The following is an 8,814-nucleotide window of genomic DNA, read 5'->3' as shown; positions in this document are numbered from 1 at the left end:
ACTGCCAGAGTCGTAGAGTTCTCACAGCCAGCCCTATCAAAGTTCATCAAAACTGTCCTGGATGCCATCCTCAGCTTCATACCTCAGTACCTTCACTGCCCCCACACTGCGCAGGAATGGCAGGAGACCAAGCAAGGCTTCTACACCATAGCCAGATTCCCAGCCATGTTGGCGGCAATAGACTGCACACATTTCCCACTTATGCCCCATGCGGATACAGCAGACCACTACCGTAACAGAAAGCACACAAATTCCATCAATGTGCAGACAATAGTGGACCACCGGGGACTCTTCACCAATGCCGTCGCAAAGTGTGCATGATTCCTATATATTCCGACAGTCCATCATCACCCAGCGCTTCCAGAATGGCACATATGGAACTGGACTACTCGTTCGTAAGTGCCATTTCAACACACCACACAACTCAACTACCATCACACAATGCCCAACTTTGGGAATGCACATGTGACCAAACCACATGGCAATCAACATGGCCACCTAGCAGACATGACAAATTGTAAACTGTCGTGACAACACCACTCCATGGTGATCCTGGGCTACCACTGCACACAATACAGCTATATCAATGCACCAAAGCCACACAACAGCTGAACATGTGTAGATGCAGAATGCAGCCATGTGCGAAGGATGCAAGTGACCCGTGAATAGCAATGTACACAATGACAAGTGAGGCGTGGATGTACAGGACAGACATGGGTAGGCAAACCACAGATATGTCCATGCAGACTACAACTGCTGGTGACTGGTGAGTAGCGAACCGTGGACGCAACCATGTCACACCAGGCCGGGGCTCAGAATGCGGAAATTTTGCTCACCCCCCCTGTGTGTGTGAGCATAGTGGGTGAGCCCTGAGTACACCAGGCCTGCGCAGGGCCCTGTGGCGCAGAGCGTGGTTCTCTCCCAGAAAGGCCAACATCACTGACAGGGCAGCGCCTAACAGTCTGCCACGAGGCTGACGCCATGAGCGGCAGGGCCTGTGACCCTGTGCGCCTGCTACACCCCAGGACACTGACACTCACACCAGGCCCGCCTGCCCCAGTGCCCTAAGGTCGCAACGCTCACCTGCTGACACCATTGTGTGTCAAAGAGGGCGCACCATGAGCCGGGGTAAGCTCAACACTTAAGTCCTGCAAACTCTGCAGCCTTCGCAGACCATTTCTGGACACAATGATACTGGCCCATATTACTCCTTTCTCATTGACATACACCACCTGCGTCCCCTTTGTCAAAGTGGGCCCCACATGTGGAACTGTGTCCTTTGTCTTGAATGGCAATGATCGCAAGTCCGTGGCAGCGGCCACAGCACCAAACTCTCTTTGATCAGTGAGGCATAATTCCATATGGCAGGCCGGCCACACAAGGTGCCACTAACCCTGTTCAACGCAAGCCGGAGACACATGGTGTCACTAACCCTGTTCAACGCAAGCTGGTAACACAAGGTGCCACTTACCCTGTTTACTGCAAGCTGGCGACACATGGTGCCATTAACCCTCCTTCCTGTATATGATCCGTGCCCCTTTTTCTTCCCTCTGTCCCTCTCGCTGTCCCCATGCTCTCTCTGCTCGGTCTTTCCTTCTGTAACCCTCACTGACCTTGTGTCTCTGCCCAGTTTTTCCTTCTGTTCCCCTTGCTACCCCTGTGCCTCTCTGCCCATACTGCCTTCTGTTCTTATCTGCCACTGTATTTCTGTATTCTGTATTTTGCCTCTGTGCCACTCGTTTTTCTGGTATTTCTGTGCCCTTTTTGCCTTTTGTGCCACCCGTTTTATCCTCGTTTTTGTGCCCCTTTTGCCTTCTGTTCCACTCATTTTTTGTGCCCGTCTGCCTTCTGTGCCACTTGTTTTTCCCTCATTTTTGTGCCCCTTTTGCCTTCTGTTCCACTCATTTTTTGTGCCCACCTGCCTTCTGTGTCACTCGTTTTTCCCTTGTTTTGTGCCCCTTTTCCTTCTGTTCCACTCGTTTTTGTGCCCTTCTGCCCTCTGTCCCCCTTATTTATTTTGTGCCCTTCTGCCCTCTGTGCCACTCGTTTTTGGGACCCTTTTGCCTTCTGTTCCACTAGTTTTTTGTGCCCTTCTGCCCTCTGTTCCACTCGCTCTTTTGTGCCCTTCTACCCTATGTGCAACTCGTTTTTCCCTTGTTACTGTGCCCCTTTTACCTTCTGTTCCACTCGTTTTTTGTGCCCTTTTGCCTTCTGTGCCACTCGTCTTTCCCTTGATTTTGTGGCCCTTTTTTCGTCTATTACTGTTGTTTTCCCTCACTGCCCTCCCCGCTGTGTCCCCTGCAGCCCCGCCCCCCTAACTGCCCATTGCCCATTCGCTGCCCCTGCCTCCCGCCTCCCAGCTGCTCCTCCCTCCCACCTCCCCATATATGCTGGCCACAGGTGTGCTTAAGGCAAGCCTGTCTGCGCCTGAAACGCTCCCAGCACCAGAACCCCTGTCCACCGCACCCGCAACAACGACCGCCGCAACTACGACGCTAGCACTCTGCATGCTCTCAACTCTGGACGGAGCAACACCTGCTTCAAGGCCACCCTAAAATGCACACACGGCCACTTCACCTGCCAGAACTGCAGCTACACCAGCCTCAGAGCCGACGAACCACCCACCAAGAAAGACTCAAACCACCTCCAATGCATACTACTGAACAACCGCTCCACACCCAAACATGCAGTCGAGCTCTGGGACCTGCTTAACACAACATCCCCAGACGTCACCTTCCTGACAGAGACCTGGTTTAATGACTCCTCCGCACCCAACATTGCCATAGCCATCCCAGACGGCTACAAGATCACCCGCAGAGACCGCACCAACGGAGTCGGAGGAGGAGTCGCCATTGTCCACAAGAACAGCATCAGGGTCTTGACTAGCAACGACGACACGCTCAGCACTGCCGAACACATGCATTTCCAGATCCACACAGACCCTAACTACACCCTCAGAGGCACCCTCATCTACCGACCCCCCGGACCCCGCCCCCAGTTCAGCAACTCCATTGCTAATTTGATCAGCATGTACACCCTGACCTCCACCGACTACATCCTCCTCGGAGACCTGATCTTTCACCTTGAGAACAACAACAATAACAACTCCCCAACCCTGATCGATAACCTCTCCAACCTTGGACTGAAGCAACTCGTCACAACGCCCACCTACTCTGCCGGCCACACGCTCAACCCTGTCTTCGCTCCAAGTATGCATGTCTCTGTCAGCCACACCACCAAACTCCTCTGGACCGACCACCGCTGCATCCACTTTTCCTTCCAGAAACCCACCACACACCACCACATCCAACAGATCCCCCGCCACTGCTGGAGCAAAATCACCGAAGACCAACTACACGCAAACCTCGCTCTAAGGCCACCCACCGAACCCTCCAACACTGACGACGCTGCCCACAGCCTCATACGCTGGATCAAGGACTGTGCCAACACCCTCACCCCGCTGTAGAAACCCCCCACAGAGACACCAGCAAGAGGACCAGCTGGTTCACCCCAGAACTCCTAGCCGCCAAGCAAGCCTGCCGGAAACTAGAGAAGAAATGGCACAGTGAACAAACTCCGGACAGTCACGCAGCACACAATGACAACATCCGCAACCACCACCACCTCATCAGGGCAGCCAAGAGGACCTCCTTCAAAGACCACCTCGACAACAACACACAAAATAACAAGGAGCTCTTCAACATCATGAAGGAACTCTCCAACTCAGCTCCAACACCAACGACATCCCACCGTCACAAGCCCTGTGCAACTCCCTCGCCACCTTCTTCCACCGCAAAATAGCAGACATCCACAACAGCTTCAACACCCGGACAGCCCCAACAGACAGCAACACAACAGACCCTCTGCACACCATCGACCACGACCCTCTGCTAGCCTGGGCCAGCGAGAACATCGATCACACCATCAAGACCATTCGCACAATCCACTCCGGCTCTCCGTCAGACCCATTCCCGCACCACGTCTTCAACAGAGCAAGCAGCTCCATCGCACCCCACCTGCGCAACATCATCAATCTCTCCCTCAAGACTGCGACCTTCCGAGACCTCAAGAACTTCCGGCTCATCTCTCTGCTCCCCTTCCCAGCCAAGGTCATCGAGAAAATCGTCAACTGGCAGCTAACCCGATACCTCGAAGAAAACAGAATCCTAGACCCCTCCCAGTCAGGGTTCTGCAGCAATCACAGCATCGAGACTGCCCTCATTACCGCCACCGACAACATCAGGACCCTCCTGGACAATGGTAAGAGTGCAGCACTCATCCTCCTAGACCGCTCCGTCGCCTTCGACACCGTCTGCCACCGCATACTACATGCATGCCTCCACGCCACAGGGATCCAAGACAAGGGTCTGGATTGGACTACCTCCTTCCTCTCCGGCAGATTAGCTGTGATGAACTGAAACTTACAAACATTCGTAGGCAAAGGAATTGAGTATATGTGCAACGAAAAAAAGTTTTAGTGCTGCCAATAGTCGAGCAGACATTTCCTTTGTGCAATGGGAAAGCCGTGGATTTAAAGTACATGCTAACAATTGTGACATGCGCATTTCCTGGTAGCTTTGCTCCTTTCACAAAATCTCTAAAAAATTGTAGAAATTAGGGTGAGGTTTGCCCATACTCAAGTTTAAAGAGTTGTGCTAACCCTCTATGGCATTGTTTGTCTTTGCTCCTCCCTCTAAGCAGGTCGAGTAGCAGTTCCACCAGTCCACAAGAAAATGTGGTTTCCTCTGGCGACCTGACCTGCTTAGATGGCCAAATCAAGTGTCTTCAAAATAATTAAAAATTGGTGCCAATTTGTCTACGTTTGGTATAAGGTACTCAGACTCCGTAATCGATGTGTAGTACTCGTCTACATTGTCAGGACGAACAAAGCAAAGTGCGGTTAGTTTTTTAAGCTCAAACTGTAGTTTGCCGTCAGATGCATAATCCTCAATTAGGGATGTTTTAGGGATTTTACGCCAAAACGCCTGAGAAAAGTGAAAAAAAACATCCTTGAATTTGGGTATCCATGTACAATTTGGTTACAGTATTGAGCATTGGTAATTCAAAGTCCATGATTACTTTTCTCCGGGTTTTGTTTGGAATTTTCAATTTTAGAACAGACAGAAATTCAGAATATGTTGAGGATTGTTTGTCTGGTAGTAAACTGTATACTAAAAGAACTACTGTGCTGTTAACATAGCCGTTAATAGTGTATATTTGGGTGAAAGGGGTGGGCGTACTTTTAAAGGTACCATCCCTCATCCAAACATCACGGTTCTCCAACCTAGTTAGATTACGGGGGGTACTGAATATTAAAATATGCTTTAGTGCATTTTCATTGTCAAATAATACAAACGGTTAGGTTCGCAACTATAAGAGAAAGTTCACGAGGAATTGTGATATCTGAAAAGGATTGTGGTGTAACGTGTTTAGGATTAGTTGCCTGTTTCTTACGTTGGATTGTTCGCCGCAAGTTTGGAATAGTGGGCATACTACTAGCAACATGTTCAAGAATGTTTTGAGATACCTCCCTTAAAATAGCAGTACACGGGTCATTGGAGTTGCCTGCAAACACTTTCATTTCATTTATAGAGGCTCTCACTTCAATTGCAGTTGCAGAGGCAGAGTAGTTATGGTCGGTGCTTCTTAAAACACAATCACCCAGAGTAACCGCTCTGCCTCTGCAATGGCTGGAGTAGTATTGGACACACCGCCAATGCCTCCGTGGCTCCGAATGTCTCTCCTTACAATATAGATAACCACTGTGTTTTAGTTGACGGTTTCCTCTGCTGGAGGTGATGTATTTGGCCATCTTCGATTCCGACATTTCCTGCCATAAAAAAAAGGGAATCATTTCCAAGACACAAACAGGAACATTATTTGTTGTTGCAAGTCGTAAAAGGTGTAGACGGTTATAGGTACTTGACTTCAAGAAAAAGGAAACAAGCATTGCCATAGGCAATAGGTCTCGCCTTTGCGGCCAAATGTGTTTAGCCAGAAGTTTGGGCTATGTTGTAGAGCATTGTGGCTGCTGTGCATTATGTGGAAAACTTATAACACAAAGTGAAAAGAGTTTTAGTTACCTTCATACAAACAAAGGCAACATTATATGCAACTGGAAAACAAGATTAAGCAAAGATTTTAATATACAAGTTGTCTTCTACTTTTTGGGTGCTTGCACTGCTGGCAACTACTTCCTGTTCTCATGCTTGTTTGTTATTATTTTTGGGCTATGGGGGAGCGGGACATATCCGCATGTAAAATCCTTTGTGAGCTTTTTTGAAAGATGTCGGCAAAGCAACGCTAACGTGATGGCTTAATCGAGACCTAAAAACAATAATTGGGATAGCGGCAATAAGCACCTACAAAATTGGGCTACAAAAACAATAGGTTCACTCACAAATTATCATTTTACGCTCTTTTACATTTTTTGAGACTGTGCTCTGGCACTTTGCGTTGACCTCCAAAAATGTGGAAATGCAAATCCGTTACCTTTCCGAGTCTGGAACAGCAAAAAAAAAAAATATGTGTTGGCGGTGGTAGTAGTAGTGAGTAGTAGTGAGTGAGTAGTAGTGAGTAGTAGCGAGTGAGTAGTGGAGAGTAGTAGAGAATGAGTAGTGAGTAGTAGTGAGTAGTAGTGAGTAGTAGAAAGCGAGTAGTTGTGAGTAGGTGTGAGTAGTAGAGAGTGAGGAGTTGTGAGTAGTAGAGAGTGAGGTGTGGAAAGTAGTAGAGAATGAGTTGTAGTGAGCAGTAGAGAGTAGTAGGGAGTGACAAGTAGTAGATAGTAGTGAGTAGTAGTGAGTAGTAGAAAGCGAGTAGTTGTGAGTAGGAGTGAGTAGTAGAGAGTGAGTAGTTGTGAGTAGTAGAGAGGGAGGTGTGGAAAGTAGTAGAGAATGAGTTGTAGTGAGTAGTAGAGAGTAGTAGGGAGTGACAAGTAGTAGATAGTAGTGAGTAGTAGTGAGTGAGTAGTAGTGCATAATAGTGAGTAGTAGAGAATCAGAAGCAGTGAGTAGTAGTGAGTGAGTGGTAGAGAGTATTAGAGATGGGGGAAATTGTCAATGTACGCTCTTTTACCTTTTTGGAGACTGTGCTCTGGCACTTTGCGATGACAACCAAAAATGTTGCTTGCCTTGCAACTCCGTTACCCTTGAGACTCTGTACCATAAAAACAAATAATACATGGGTTTGCGTTTGGATTATTAGTTGAGTGTTTAAACGGGAAACAGCCATCGCAACAAAGTAATCAACAAGGGGGAACTGAGAAATGGTAGAAGTAAGAGATGTGGCGCCGCGGCCAGGGCAACTGACTCCGGAATCTGGGGAGCGCGGTTCAATCACACCGGCGGCAGATTAGCCCAGCACCATGTGACTCTGGGCAATAGTTTGCTTAATCTTCCCGACGGCCCCCAGTGCCTAGAGACCCTTACGGGTGTGGATTTAATATTATTACTGTGGACATCTTAAAAAAGCAAATAATAATGGTGAACATCCAGTACAACGCTGGGCTCTCATTGCGGTCGCATTACATCACACATTACAACACAAGTTTTACTTTGCGGGAACGTTTCCATAGTATGCCTCAACAACGCATGCTTTTACATCCATCATGCATCCAGCACCCAGGCACCCATCCATCCACCCATCCATCATGCATCCATCATGCATCCATCCATCCACCCATCAATCATACATCCACCGCCCAGGCACCACTCCATGCACCCATCCATCATGCATCCACCACCCAAGCACCAATCCATGCACCCATCCATCATGCATTCATCCATCCATCCATCATGCATCCAGCACCTAGCCCGGTATCCATTCACCCATCCATCATGCATCATCCATCCATCCATCCACCCATCCATTATGCATCCATTCGTCAGGCATCCACTACACAGCCACCAATCTATGCATCCATGACTGGTACTGTAAACACATAAAAAGTAGATGTAGGGCTGGATGTGTAAGTGTAAAATTGGTTTGGGGATGTCACAAGGCTCGAACCTTTGCTTCAACATGCCAAAATCGGCAGCGCTAGCTGTCAGACCACAACCTCTCCCCTTTTGTGGGCCGACATTCCCATGTCGGCACAAAATAATTTTGGCTAAGTTAAACGGCCTAACGGTGAAACCTGTTGGCTTGCCAATACCTGTTTTCTCTTGGCAACAAACAAATTACAGAGGCATGACTGTGAAAGAAAAATGTTGGTGGAAAGAGGAGATCAAAAAGGAAGGTGGCTATTAAGAGAGGGAGGAATTAAAGGAACGTGATGTATGGGAAAGAGACCTTGAAACAAAAGTGGGAGAAGCATATAAAGAAAGCGGATTAGAGAGATATCAGAAAAGTGCAAACCCAATAGTGTTGTTGGTACACAGAAAGGATGAGATAGATTAGGAAATATGTACAGTATGTTTAATACGAAGTTGCTCTCTTTCAATCCTTGCACTGAAACCAACCACCTCCAGTACTTCGTCCAACCATGATTTATTTATGCACGATTGATAATCAGACTATTTCATCGAGCATTCTTAAAAATCATTTAACACATGATTGCTTATATTTCATTGGATGCCCAAACCCACTGCATTTCGGGCTGAAAGAGGGCCATTACTTCAATGTACCTTACATCGGTTTGAAATAATGTCGGTTGAACACAGGTCAGTCGACTTTATGGCAGAATACAGCTTGGACCAGATGTACAAGTGTTGTGTTTAGATGTGCTTGTTAGAAGCATATCTCAAAGAACCTCTTAGGTTGTCATGGTTCTCTGAATATTCTAGTTCTACACAAACACAGGACACAACACAAAGC

Source organism: Lissotriton helveticus, chromosome 4_2 (assembly GCF_964261635.1).
Source record: "Lissotriton helveticus chromosome 4_2, aLisHel1.1, whole genome shotgun sequence".
Taxonomy (NCBI): Eukaryota; Metazoa; Chordata; class Amphibia; order Caudata; family Salamandridae; genus Lissotriton; species Lissotriton helveticus.
Note: the sequence above shows the minus strand (reverse complement) of the source record.